Source organism: Equus przewalskii, chromosome 22, assembly GCF_037783145.1.
Source record: "Equus przewalskii isolate Varuska chromosome 22, EquPr2, whole genome shotgun sequence".
Classification (NCBI taxonomy): domain Eukaryota; kingdom Metazoa; phylum Chordata; class Mammalia; order Perissodactyla; family Equidae; genus Equus; species Equus przewalskii.
Window position 1 is genome coordinate 24,011,683 of NC_091852.1, and position 15,576 is coordinate 24,027,258.

General features: G+C 39.7%; 1 protein-coding gene across 3 annotated transcripts in view; it reads right to left on the reverse strand.

Moving 5' to 3' along the window:
* GLIS3 (GLIS family zinc finger 3) overlaps positions 1–15,576 on the reverse strand; it is a 446,998-nt gene that overhangs the window by 302,682 nt on the left and 128,740 nt on the right. The window contains exon 1 of one of the 3 annotated variants that reach the window (XM_070589983.1): positions 14,173–14,521. The exons of the other annotated variants lie outside the window; for them this stretch is intronic. The gene's annotated coding sequence lies outside the window, so the exon portion shown is untranslated. Of the gene's footprint in view, positions 1–14,172; positions 14,522–15,576 lie in introns of those variants that run through there. 3 annotated transcript variants of the gene reach the window in all.

A 15,576-nucleotide genomic window follows, 5' to 3' on the forward strand; every position in this document is an offset into this window, starting at 1 on the left:
CCTGTGTACAGCAGAGTAGAGCCAATCTTTTTGCACCATCCTCTCATCTTCCGGTGTATCAGACAATGCTCCACTGCTATTCATAGGGTTTTCATGGCCAATTTTTGTGGAAGTGGTTGGCTAGTTCCTTCTTCCTAGTCTTTCTTGATCTGGAAGCTCCGCTGAAATCTGTCCACCATGGGTGACCCTGCTGGTATTTGAAATACCGGTGGCATAGCTTTCAGCATCACAGCAACATGCAGCTGCCACAGTATGACAACAGATGGGGGGTGGTGTGGTTCCCTGACCAGGTAACAAACCGAGGCATGGAGGTGACAGCACCAATTCTGAACCACTAGACCACCAGGGATGGCTAGTCCAGCATATAAGACTAAACTCCCCAGGTTCCCTCCTTACCAGCCACTGCTATTAAGCAACATTAGATGTCAGGTATTCTCTCAAATTCAGTGTCACATACTCATCTAAGGAACTCAGTCATTTCATGCCTGTTTCCTCCACAATAAAAAGGTATTAATATCTACCTCTAAAACAAAGACATATTAACAGCTGGAACAGCAAACCCAAGAAATACTACTTGGTAACAAAGCATATTAATACATTATTACATCAACTATTAGATCGATGTAATAAACATTATAATATATGTACAGTAAAAACATGCACAATCAATTAAACTAGCGCCGGGTGTCGAGATTTCAGAGATATTCAGATGTGAAAATATGTGCACCTTAGAATCAATAAATACCAACATGACTGCAGAAAAATTTCTTTTAACCCTTTTCTTATTCATGCTCTTCTCTCTGATTGGCACACCCTCACCCTAACTTGTCCGCTTGGTGAGCACCTATCTATCTTAAAGGTCTCAATTCAAAGATCACCTCCTCTATGACTCCTCCTCCCTCACTGCCAGCTGAGAAGATCTGACCAATTCTTCTTTTTGTCCCTCCCCCACCCCAGTCTCTCATAACACATCTGCCTCAGCACCTTTAGGGAACTGAAATATTTACATGCTGTCATCCCCTCCTCTTTTATACTTTGTTGTTTTTTAAAGACAAAGCCCTTGTTTGAGGCACCTCTGCTTCCTCAGCGCCTAGCCCAGGGCCTGTACAGTACCCAATTAAGTCTACTGATGAGGTTAAGAATGAATGAATGAATGAAAATAACAGATAGTTATACATGAATATTAAAATACTGACACATTGTTTCCACTGCAACCCTCCTGATTTTCTTTTTTAAAAAACAGCGCCATTTTTCAAAAACTCCAACTAAGTCAATCCTTTGATGCTTCTCCACAGTACTGCTAACTAGGTCTGAATGGAAGATGAAGCTAGTGGGAGTAGTAATTATAAATTCATTTTTGTGGGCTAGAATTTTAGACTGGTCAAGGTTGCCTTTGTAACCCTATACCCCAGATTCACACACTTACATTATTTTTTCACTCTGTATTAAAGAAACCCTAATCCTTCCCTCCCCAGTGTCTCCATCATTTTTACTATACCACTTCCTACTCCCAAATTCACTGGTCAGTTTGAACCTCATCTAACCACAGAGGAGTGATAGCTTCGGACAGGATCACATATGGCATCCCTGAAGCATGAGGCTACAGAGTACATTGGGAACATGTAATGTCTGTGGCCCAGCTGTGAGAATGTTCTGGAAAATGGCATCATCTGTCTCATAAGTGGAGGCAAATAACTGTTTGACCAAGACTCACTGTGCTCAATGCAACCATCTCACTCTAATTTTTTTCATAATGCCAGACACAATGAACACCTTCAGACTTCTCAGAATCGTACAGCACTTTGGAGTGTGGGCACTGGAAACAGCCCCCCTGGGACCCCACCCCTACCCCGGTTGGTTGTGTGACTTGGGCAAATTAGTTAAACATTTGTGTGCCTTATCTCTATATCTATGTCTTCTCATTTGTAAAATGAGAATGAAAACAATACCACCTCATAAGGTTGTCGTGTATTTAGCATTAATTATACACGTAAGGGACTCTGCACATTGTCTAGCACATAGTAGGTATTCAATGGAGGTCATCTTCTATTTTTGCTGTTACTTATTATTGTTCATGCCTGTCACCATTTTTTTTTTTTTTTGCTCTATTCTCTTTCTTGAAAAAAGAAAAAACCTGTTCTTTCTAATTCCTTGCACAAAACAAGATAGTAAATGATGCTGTTTAATTCTTTACCCATTTCCAATGTTCTTTCTGCCTTGAGGCTGGAGCCAATTTTTTTCAAACCAGGTGTCATCACAGATAGAAGAAAAGTTTTCATTTGGCCAAGTTTGAATGTTCCTTGGCTTGTCATTCCCTGAAAACAAACCGTACAACTTTTCTGACTACCAGATGTGCCAAACACTTGTGTGCTGGTTTTCATTTTGAAATACCGCTTATTTTTAGAGACTGCACAATGTTTTTTAAAAACGTGTTTACTGCTCAAATAAGAATCCGAGTAGATGGCATTCCGACTACTACATATATTCTAGCCAAAATCACCGCATGCTGGTGGGGAGTGAAAACGTTTTGCATTTTCAAGTTTCTGAACTGAGAGGTCATCTTAGCAGGGGCGTGTTTTTAATTAAGGCCTTCATTAGCTAAAAGGGTTCTCTGGAAGTCAAATAGTTGATTATGTCACAATTATCCCTGCTGAGGCTGCATCTTTCAGAACAATTTATGTTTATCCACTAGTGTCTCTAAAAATGACACAGATATTGGATGAACAGGAATGGCATATATATAGGAGGGGAATAGAGAGAAGTAACCAAAGATTTTTTGGTGGTGTTGTTCATTCAACCAACACTTAATCAGATGCCAACCACGCGCCAGGCAGTCCCTGGAGACAATGGTGAGCAAGATGGGCAAGGTCCCAGCCCACACAAAGCCCGCATTCTGCCCATAAAGACAAATACCAAACCAACCATTCATTATAAAAGAGGTGGTCCCTGCTCCTAGGTTGGGTCACAGAAAATGGCTTTCTTTACAGGTCAAACATGGTCAAATGAGAGCAATTTCTATATGGTTCAACCTAACACATGTGCAGGGTGTTATGGAAACAGAAATAAATACATATCAGGATTTGAGTCCTGTCTCCTCCACTCACTGGCTGTGAGTGGGCAAGGTTCTCAGTCTCCATGCCTCAGCATCCTGTTCCCTAAAATGGGGATAGTAATAGTACATAACTCATAGGGTTGTTATCAAGTTTAAAGGGTGAGTATAGGGGCCAGCCCAGTGGCACAGTGGTTAAATTTGCACGTTCTGCTTCTCGGCTGCCCGGGGTTCGCTGGTTGGGATCCTGAGTGAGGACATGGCACCACTTGGCAAAAGCCATGCTGTGGTAGGCGTCCCAGGTATAAAGTAGAGGAAGATGAGCATGGATGTTAGCTCAGGGCAAGTCTTCCTCACTAAAAAGAGGAGAATTGGCAGTAGTTAGCTCAGGGCTAATCTTCCTCAGAAAAAAAAAAAGGGTTAGTACATATTAATATATGCCTTATCACTTCTAAGGCTCAGGGTTTTCTTCCCAATCTTTCACTTTAAAACATTTCAAATCTACAAAATAGCTGCAAGAATAGTACAATGAATGTTATCAATTAATAAATTTTATGTTGATCTTTCTATTCATCCATCTCTCTCTATATAAGCTTATTATTGTTATCATTAATTTGTTGAATCATTTAAGAATAAGTCATAGACTTTTATACACTGCTTCCCTACATCATAATCATAACACAATTATCAAATTCAAGACATTTAGCAAGGATATACTACTAGTATGTAATACACTATTTATATTTAAATATTACCAATTATCCCAATAATACCCTTCAGAGCAACTGTTTTCCAATTCAGGATCATGCATTTCAAAGAAAGGGTTTGAGATTCATGCCCAGGTGGGTCTTTAAGAATGGGTTAGTAAATCACCCAACACCAGGGCACCAAAGGCTGATGGAAAAGTAGAAAAGCAGAGAAAGAAAAGAAGTGAGAGTTAAGAGCACACTGCACAGTAGTTAAGAGCATGAGTTTGCACCCTATCTCCACCACTGACTGGCCATGTGACCTTGGGCAAGTTATTTAAGCTCTCTGTGCCTCAGTATCCTGATCGCTAAAATGAGGTTAATACTGGTACTTACCTCATTGAGTTGATCTGAGGATTAAAAGATCTAATATATGCAAGATATTTAGGGCCTGACACTTAATAAATGCACTATAAATGTCAGTTATATTTTATTAAAGAACTTGTCTCTGGTACCTTTCTGATATCGTCTCTAAGCACTTCTTTTCTCCTCAGTGACCAAGGACTGCATGCTGATACCTCCCTGCCAGAGACCTTCCCCTCGACACACAGTAGACTTATCCTACCCTCAGTGGGCTCCAGGCTCCAGGCCTCTCCTCACCTCAGCTTATCTTACTCTTAGACTCTCTCCAGCTTTCACTATTACTCCTACCTGAAACTAGAAATAAGAAATTCTTACATACAAAACATACTAGCCTGTTATGTAGTGTTTTGTCACATTAGTAATGTTTCACTGCTGAGATACAGTAGTGACAACTTAATGAATATATGTGAGTGGGTAGTGTGTTACTTTGAAATACAGTAAGACATGGGTGAGTGGTTAAGAACACTGAAGGATGAGAATGAGAACGAAATAACTGGCTTCTATATTCAGGAGCTAAGCATTTTAATTTAGCATATGTTACAAATGCTCAAAACTGCACAAAACCTATGGGAGGTAAGGAACACTGGGTGTAACCTCCTGTCTCTATGGAACTTACAATCTCTGTAGAGATAACACATACTCATCTAGGAACCATCAGATAATGATACTGGACTGTATAGGATGAATCATAGAAACTGGAGTTCCGAGAAGGGAGAAATCTCTATGCACAGATAATTCATTGAAGAACAATTTTAACCACAAAGGCATTTCCCAAACTTCTTCAGGAAGTCCAAAGCTGCTCAATGATAACAAATAAGGTAGGGTCACGGAGAGATCCATAGTCAAATGGCTTTGGGAAACCCTAATACAATGACGTTAAACATATCTCTTTATTATAGGTCTTCTCAAAGTCTTTAAAAGTGCAAATGTGCATAATAAATCTCCCAGAGGAGCAAATAATATGAAATATATATTTGTTTAGGGTGGTTTTTTTTCTCATGGACTCACCCAAGACTGGTATACCAAGGAACACTCTTTAGAAAATAATAAGCTAAAACGTGAAAGAAGAATGAGCACGCGAATGAGAAGGAGACAGTAGAGTGTAGACACGGAAACAGAAAGGAGTCATGATGTGTACTGGGGGAAATAAAGTCAGGGCTGCCTGCAAGAAGGGACTCTGACCAGAAGAAAAGGAGAACACAGACTTAGAGGGCTGCTTTAGTCAGCCTGGAGGACCTGATTTAACAACTGGACATTACGCATTCACCAATGGCTCCAAATCTGGCTGCACACTAGTGTCACCAGGAAAGCTTTTCAAAAATGCTAATTCGTTGATGCCACCTCAAACCAAGTAAGTCAGAAGACATTGCTACAAGTGGCCTGCTGACATGCATCTAGGGCTCTGTGCTGCAGGTAGTGGTGCGCCCCACTGGAAGCTGAGCTCACCCAAGATTGATCTGGTAGAGACAGGGAGAAAGGCTGGAGGAGTACATGAACCAAATGCTGGACAGACAATAAGGAGGAGCCCACATGGTGATAAATGACAGCATAAAAAGGCAATAGTTGTGCCAGCTCTGATAGCCTAGTGGTTAAAGTTCGGCATGCTCTGCTTCAGCAGCCTGGGGTTCAGTTCCCCAGTGCGGAACCATACCACTCATCTGTCAGGAGTCATGCTGCGGCAGTGGCTCACATAGAAGAACCAGAAGGAACTACAACTAGATTATACAACTATGTAGTGGGGCTTTGGGGAGGGAAAAAAAGGAAGACTGGCAACAGACGTTAGCTCAGGGTGAATCTTTCCCAGCCAAAAAAAAAAAAAAAGATTTTAAAAAAAGGCAGTAGTTATAGAAGCCAGTTAGAGTAAGATTGAGGATTTTGTAACTGGTTGATAAAGATTCAGGAGATCTAGTTTAAAAACGAGGAGGAGGTCATATAAAGATTATTTTTGTGACTCTATTCCAAAATGAGTTACTTCGTCCCAGATAATAAACACATCAAATCCAAATCCAGATTAATGAAGATTCCCACAAATCATGCAATCTCCCACCACTTTGCCCTCAGGAGTTCAGCTTGAATCTACTAAGTTTATCCCACAAAGAATATAACTTTCACACCAACACTCTTCTAACCTTAGTCAGCATTCAGGAATGTTGGCCACAAAGTATGGAATCACCAGCATTACTCATTTCATTTTATCCCTGCATTAAATGGAATCATATTTATACCCTGAGAGATTTAAAAATGTCATATTCCTTTCTGTACCACTCAGTGCTCTGAATTCCTGGACATGCAGCCTCGATCTTGCTGCCCACCCACTGGGCACTCCTGATAAAATGTTATTAAAAGAATACAGTGCTCTGAACCACCTCATAAAGATGTAAAGATATATTAAACAGCATTCTCGAAGTTTATATTCTAAAGTCCCATCAGTCAGCTATTGTACATCAATTATCAACTAATTAGTAGAGAGTACTTATGCTGACCCTTCTGTTCTCTCTTGTAATCATTTGCCAAGTTAACTGAAAGCTGCTCTGCTCCACAGAGACTCTTAGTATAGCAAGAGTGTTAAATAAAGTTCACCAACAATTAGCCTAGAAAACCAAAGAGGAAATGTAAGCACATTTTACTGCTTTTCCCTTGACCAATTTTCTAACAATCCCAGGGGAAGAGAGCAGATACATTTGTTAAATAAGCAAACCATTACTCTGAAAAGCTGAAATACCAGTACAGGCACAGTTGAGTAATTTATTGTTCACTGATTGGGTATTTGTTTATCGTGTCCCTACTCTGCCATAGTATATACTGTAAGGAATATGGATACATAGATCAGTTAGAAAATTCTTGCTTATTATCTAATTTAATAGGCTTATCCATGGGATTCATCTGTAAAAATATATGAATTCAAGGTGAAATTATACTTACTCTATAAAGAGAAGACGTCCATAAACATAAGAAAGGAAGAGAGGAAGTAAGGGAGGAAGGCTACTTTAATGGGAGAAAACTGCCTCAGTTTCCCAAAGACCATGAATAGGTCACATTTATTGAGCACTACCTGTGGGTTGGTGCTGTGCCGTACCACTGGAGTCCTAGGCCATTGGGTTAGCTCTCAGAGAGCTTCTGACCAAGTTTTTAACCCAAACATGAGACAATTAGAAAACAATCTTAAACCGAATTGCCATAATGCTGAGCAATGAAAGCGATCAAACAAGAAAAACATCTGTATAAACTGGAGGAGCCCTGGTGGAGTAAGTGAGATTTGATCTGAGCCTTTTAATGGCTGGAGGGGAGAGGGCAGTACAAAGAGTGGGCTGGCCAAAGAGAAGTGAGGAGAATGTGCTAGGAAAGTGGTATGGAGGCAGCATGAGGAAATAGTGAAGAATGAAGATGTTAGCGCCAGAATGGCTTCACTTACCAGCTGTGTAACCTTGGGCAAGTTCCTTAAACTCTCTGTGGCTCTGTTTCCTCATCTGGAAAACGGGGGTGATCATTGTACCTACCTTCATAAGGCTGTCTGGAGAACTAATAAGTCAATGTATGCAAAGCACTTAGAATAATGTCCAGCACATAGTAAATACTCTATAAGCCTTAGGCATTCATGTTATTATTAAAGTATTATCAGATTACACAGGACCTCCAAGGCCAAGTTCCCCCAAAGAGCTACAGTAGGTTTTATAAGCATGGGTATGAAGTAATGAGGGACTATCAAGAGGACAATCTCACTATTTTCAGCACACATGGAAGCAGACCAAGTTAGGAAGATGTCACTATGATCTCAGGATGCAGTGACAAGGCCTGGGCCAGGTCAGGTAAAGACAAATACAGAGAACAGAGTAACTCCAAATGACCTTATAAAGAAAACAAATAAGAGGGTTGTTGAAGGGCCTATAAGAAATACTAGATTCCAAGCCCCTCTCCATAAATTATGATCGTGTTTTTTCTAAGCTGCTTTTCCCCCCTAAGCCAACCAAAAGCAGAGATAGAATGAGAAATGGCAAAGCTGCCTATTGGTGAGACCTCTCCTGTGTGGAACAATGACTGGGATCCCTCCGTTAGAGAGTAGGTGTTCAACAAATATTTGCTAAGTGAATGAATAAAAACATGACTTTTAGGGCAATTCATAAGGCAACTATAGTTCAAGGCCACAAATGAAGTTGAGAAATTCCCTGCTAAATGCAAGTTGTGATGTTGAAGAAAGAAAGACAGAGATCCCTGCTGAATACAATTGTTGATATATCCTTGTCTCTAAATTCCTGAAGAGCTGGAAGTACAATTAGTTTGCCCCCTCTCTCCATACTCCCTCCTGCCACACACTCACACAAACACACACACACACACTCTCACAGTCAACATGAAAGGAGTATAGTCTAAGCTACTCAATATAAATCAATGGAACTTTTTTTTCAGGACCTAAGAGCTGGTTCTAAGGGAAAATTCCATTCGATCCTTCATATTAGAGATAACTTCTCAGTATCTAAAAGGCACAGCCTACAAAGTCATCATTAAAAGCTGCTAGAATACCTTTGTTTCCCTTCAAATTCCTCAGAACTGTCCAAAGAGAAATATACTCCACTATAAACTTTCTGTTACACATTCTACATGGGCTTGCAAGTCCAGATCAGTGCCCAGAAGCATCAGACCCAAAGAAAAGGCAAATCCTTATGAGAGATTACATTCTCTTACATTAAAAATTAAGTCCCCATACTTCTAAGAGCCAGAAAGTACCCAGCTTCCTACACCCAGAAGTCACCCAGGGCTGTTCAACTGTCTCAACTAGATACCCTTTGCCTCTAGGCTGTAGATTCTGGACTCATGCTTCGAAGTCCATTCAGGAGCCCAGGTATATGGCAAGAAAATTTGTTGGACTATTATTTGTATTTTGTGCTCCGTTGTCCTAGGGGGGTTATTGTAAGACACTGCTTGATTTCATCCTCTCTTCTAGTCCTGTGTAGAAGCCTAAATCCACTGAGATTATCCAGGCGCTCTGAGTGCCTCTGAGGCAGAAGCCAGGATAAGGTGAGACTGCCCAAATTCTGGGAAGAACAGCAGTTTGACAGTCCCCTAAGTACTGAGGCAGCTCTCAGGGAAGGCAGTGGGGGTGGAGGGCATGGCTGCAGGGCAAACATGCAAAGGCCAGGCTCTAGGTCCGGGGACTCCCAGCTCCAGCAAAGCTTTCTGTGACCAAGCAATGCAGAAGCAGCAGACTTCTAGGCATGGTCATGTGGGCTTGGTCAGCAGGCATTTCAGGAGTAACCTGACGCATCAAGAAGCAGAAAAGCTCTTGGAATGTTCTGCTCTGTACAAAGACCCTGGGATTTTTGTCTAAACTTGGCAAGGTGTTGGGCAGTCCAAGCAACAATGACTGGATTAAATTTCCTGTTTATCAGCAAGATGGGGTCTCATTTGCTTTGAATTAAAGGAAATAATTTAAAGAACTATTTCTTATATACATGACTTGGTAGAGTAAGTCACACCTACTACAGATTCAGTTAAAATTGGAGAGATAGAAAGGCTGAAATGTGTTGAAAGAAATCAAAGAAGACACAAAGAAATGGAAAGATATTCCGTGCTCTTGGATTGGAGGAATTAACATCGTTAAAATGTCCATACTTCCTAAAGCAATCTACAGATTCAACGCAATCCCTATCAAAGTTCCAACAACGTTTTTTACAGAAATAGAACAAAGAATCCTAAAATTTATATGGAACAACAAAAGACCCCGAATAGCCAAAGGATTCCTGAGAAAAAAGAAGAAAGCTGGATGTATCACCCTCCCTGATTTCAAATTATACTACAAAGCCATAGTAACCAAAACAGCATGGTACTGGCACAAAAGCAGACACACAGATCAATGGAACAGAACTGAGAGCCCAGAAATAAACCCACACATTTGTGGACAGCTAATATGTGACAAGGGAGCCAAGAGCATACAATGGAGAAAGGAGAGTCTCTTCAATAAATGGGGTTGGGAAAACTGGACAGCCACACGCAAAAGAATGAAAGTGGACCATTCCCTTACACCATGCACAAAAATCAACTCAAAATGGATTAAAGACTTGAATGTAAGACCCGAAATCATGAGACTTCTAGAAGAAAACATACGTAGTACGCTCTATGACATTGGTCTGAGCAGCATATTTTCAAGTCCCATGGCTGACCGGGCAAGGGAAACAAAAGAAAAAATGAACAAATGGGACTACATCAAACTAAAAAGCTTCTGCACAGCAAAGGAAACCATCAACAAAACGAAAAGACAACCTAACAATTGGGAGAAGATATTTGCAAACCATATATCAGATAAGGGGTTAATACCCAAAATAAACAAAGAACTCATACATCTCAACAACAAAAAAACCAACAATCCAATTAGAAAATGGGCAAAAGACCTCAACAGAGATTTGTCCAAAGAAGATATACAGATGGCCAACAGGCATATGAAAAGATGCTCAACATCATTAGCTATCAGGGAAAGGCAAATCAAAACTACAATGAGGTATCACCTCACTCTGATCAGAATGGCTATAATTAACAAGACAGGAAACAATAAATGTTGGAGAGGGTGTGGAGAGAAGGGAACACTTGTTCACTGCTGGTGGCAGTGCAAACTGGTGCAGCCACTATGGAAAGCAGTATGGAGTTTCCTCAGAAAATTAAGGATAGATCTACCATATGATCCAGCTATTCCACTGCTGGGTATTTATCCAAAGAACTTGAAAACACAAAGGCATAAAGATACTTCCACCCCTATGTTCATTGCGGCATTATACATAAAAGCCAAGACATGGAAGCAACCTAGGTGCCCATCAAGGGACGAATGGATAAAGAAGATGTGGTATTTATACACGATGGACTACTACTTAGCCATAAGAAATGACAAAATCCGGCCATTTGTGACAACATGGATGGACCTTGAGGGTATTATGCTGAGTGAAATAACTCAGAGGGAGAAAGTCAAATACCATATGATCTCACTCATAAGCAGAAGATAAAAACGACAAAAAAAAAAAACACATAGCATTGGAGATTGGACTGGTGGTTACCATTGGGGAAGGGGGGAGGGGGGAGGGCAAAAGGGGTGATTAGGCTCACATGTGAGGGGATGCACTATAATTAGTGTTTGGGTGGTGAACATGCTGTAATGTACACAGAGTTTGAAATATGATGTACATCCGAAAAAATAAAAATTAAAAAAAAAGAAAGAAATTATGTCAGTAAAAGAGACAACATAGATTATGTATCAATTCAGTTCAATTCAAATGACATTTATTGAGCATTGATTAAAAGCTTGAAATTTTACTAGGTGGTAAAAATACAAAAAGAGGGGCCGGCCCTGTGGCCGAGTGGTTAAGTTCGCGTGCTCTGCCGCGGCGGCCCAGGGTTCGGATCCTGGGCGTGGACATGGCACCGCTCGTCAGGCTACGTTGAGGCAGCGTCCCCTATGCCACAACTAGAAGGACCTGCAACTAAGATATACAACTATGTACCAAGCGGGATTTGGGGAGATAAAGCAGGAAAAAAAAAAAAAGATTGGCCACAGTTGTTAGCTCAGTGCCAATCTTTAAAAAAAAAATACAAAAAGAATTAGAGATATGCTCCTGCTTTTAAAGATTCTCAGCTAAAAGGGATAACTAAAATATGTCAAAACCAAAAAAAAAAAAGAAAGGCTGAAATGTCTACCCTTTGGCTCAAACAACTTGTCACTGTATAAAATTACATAACATTAACCAAACTACCAAAATATAAAAAAAATTGACATCACAAATCTCAACACACAGGCAATCTGGCTAGGGCCTATATACTGTAAGTTCTCTTCTGTTTCTTTTATTTAATGCCATTTTTGAACTTTTAAGAGAACTAGAGTAATCTAAGCCTCTATGTAAACAGAATTGGAGCATGACTTAGCATTAAAGTAAATGTGACTGTTTTATCCCTTCACCCTACAGGTGCTAATTCAGACCACTGTATCAACAATAACTCTTACCTAACAATATCTGAAATTAGGTCAAACAGCAAGGAAGAATACCATTTCCAAACCAAATTCTTTTTCATCAAAATGAAAAAGCAATCATAACACAGATTGATGCCAGTATGAAAAAAACCCAAATTAAGAGTAGTGCTTATGTTCTCCCTAAAGTAATATTTTTTAAGGAGTAGTATTATTTATCTGAATTTAAATGTGAAAGTTGAAAATAAACGTGAATAAAAAGTTGACTGCTATATTGAGTTGAAAACTTATTTCCTGAGTAATACACAAATTCTTAGAAGAAAATTAATAACAAGTCATATGCAACATAAGATTCTGTGGCTTTCAAAGTAAACGGAAAGGAGAAATAAAATTCCTCCCCAATTCTCCAAGGGACAAGTGAGCAGAGGTCTTGATTTGGTGGTTAAAGTGCCTCCTCTTTTGATCGCTCCAGGTGAACTAAATTATGAACTCTGCCAGAATTTGCTCTCCTCTTTGTTCTAAACATCCCATAACAAAACAAAAATAACAACGAAAGGCAGAAGTCTCACTTTGATCTTCTACAAGGAGAGAAACATGAACCTTGATTCAAATCTACAGGGTGGAATAAAATATTACAATAAATCCCTATTAATTATTAGGGTATTATTGGCTTCTTATAATGAACAGAAAAATTAAGAAATTATCTCTAAAATATTTTCACTGAGGAAGACTGTTCATATGCTAACCTCAAAGAGATCATTCTGACTCTAAATTTTCAAAATGGAGCCAATATAATTTGCTTCCAAACAAACCCACCCTAGCTAAGCGTATGAGATTTTGGCACTTAAAGATATGCATGTTTCAGAGTCACAGCACTTTCAGAGATCAAATTATGTTTTTAAGGCTGAAAGATTAGTGAGAAAATAAATCACTTTTGCCAAGTTTCACAGGTACCCCTTCCCTTTCTTCTCTCTCATAGCCATTAACTACTAGTTAGCCAAACCTACTATCTAGGTACTCGTCTTGTGAGATATCTAGAAAAAAAAATAATAAAGACAGGTATCTTTTCTTCGGTCTTCTTCTATCAAGCACACAGAGCTCTCTATGGTGAAACCATCTAAACATTCAGAAGAGATTTTGCTCCCTGTTTGGAATTCTAAGACTAAGCCAACGAGAAAAAAGGCAATGTACAACTTCTTCCTTCCTGTTCAAACACAGTGAACACCTTTGTTTGGAAAGATTTTTCCCACTACCTTCTTTCAAAAATGTGTCAATCAGAGTGGTTTGGGGGAGGGTGGGAAGATACAGCAACCGGGATCATGGTTATTGTACCTCAGGGGAGAAGGTAAGGGGACGAAGATTGAGAAATCGTGCCCCATGAATATTGGTTGTTCTGTCATCTGATACCAGCAGCACAAAGAATTCTAGTAACACCTCCGTCCAGAGGAGGAAAGAATAGAGTCCGAAAGAAATTTGTAAAGAAGACGTATAATTCAACTCAACTAACTTGTTTTTAGCCACGTAGCCTTGAAAAGAACAATTTTACCTCAGAAACTTGGCAAATATAAACTGATTTTTTGATAAGTTTTAACACGTATTCTACTAAATGCGTGAAGAGAGTGAAGGAGAGAAAGGCCAGGTATCTCAAGACAGGGAGGCTGTCAGGTTTCTCTTTTCTGTGTCATTTTTGTTTAGTCGGTCAAATGAAAACTCAAAACCATATAATTAGACGGTTGTTTATACATGATTAAGCATGAGCTCATTGGACTTTACATGCCAAAAAGTCAGAGATGTGGTTAAGGGCAAGAAGGAACTATTAATAAAAGGAAATAAAGCTGTAATACATTTTTCACTTATGAATAAAAATAATTCAAAGGTCTCTAGATGGAAAAAGAGAGAAAAAAATCAACCATGAGTAGGGGCAAGAAACCAGATAATTTTATAAATGGTTAGAATTCATGAGACATAAAACACAAACCACGGGTAAGAAAAAGCTTTTCCTCCTCTATGATTCTAATCCTATTTTTGTTTCTCGTAAACATAACTCACAATGAGAACATAACAAAACTTACCTGTATTATATTTCTTTAGAATTGCTCTGGGAAATATTTAAGCAAGAACATGTTGTTCATTTAAAAGAGTTACTTGTTCTCTTCATAACTGTCTTCACCAGTAATCCTCTCTGGAGAAACTAATAGCTGTCAGCTCCCTTGAAAAAGGCAAGCGTCCTTTCATTTTCCACAAATGCTGAATTTTTCTTCCCAAAATGAAGTGAGCCCATCGAAGGCAAAGTCTAACTGACCATAACCTTCATAAAGGTAAGGCAGACCCTCCCAGATCCCCCAGAGAATCTGTGATCTTAATTTGGGGCTCTGAAAAGTGGTGAAATCAACTGCTCATAGAGATCAAACACCAAGCTATGAATGAGGTCAGTGTGCAAGACTTTCAGATGACAGAGAGAACGAACTGACCCATGATCAGCCTATTACTCCACCTTAGGCAAGGTTTTCAAGTCACTACAACAACCTCTCCCTAATGGGAAAATATACCAGGACAGGTCACCTCTGGAGTACACCCAGGCAAATGCAAAACGAACCCTAGAGGTGGTTCACATGTGTGTGCTATTTTCTACAACCAAACAACTCTGGCTTACCAGTGCTGTGACTAGTACTTTCACACACGACTGCTATGATAGTATATAGAACAGCCCAGAGATGAGAATGACACAATCTAAAAGTAAAAATTAATAAAGCCCATAGGAAACCCAACACACAGTCCTTAAGACTCAATCTAACAATGTTCAAAAAGCTAATAATGCCTAAGAAGCATAAACATTGATTTTTACAGCCTGACTGAAAACAATGTCTCCAATTCCCAATCTGTCAGAAGGCCCGTCCATCTCAACCTTCACTTCCCTCTCCTCCCCTTCTCCCCTCCCCTCTTTCTCTCACACATACTCTCACACACACACACACACACACACACACACACACTATGCACTATGAGCATCAGCCAGTTCTTATTTCAGATCTATCTTCAATCCTATACATCCCCGGTAATTGGAATTTGAACAGAATATACTTTATTGAGATCTATACAATAAACCAGAAAATACAGCAACTCCTAAAAAGCTCATTTCCAAAAAACTAAGATGATCATAGAGTGCACATCTGAAAAGACATGGATATTTAAGACAAAGCACAATACTCACAACTAATTTAGCAATTTTAACCTACAAAGCTTTATATATTACTGTGAAACAGAATGAAGGAAACCTCACTTAAAATGAAGTCGGGAGGCCAGAGAGGGGAGCCCTTACACATGACTACTCAACCTCAATTACAGACGCCAAACAGGAAGAATCCGTCAATTATTACCCCAGCAGGAGGAAGGAAGATTTCCTCCTTGCCCAGCAACTCAGCCAATGAGAAACCATCACCACCCTGAATTCTCACTTTCCACCAATGAATTTTTGT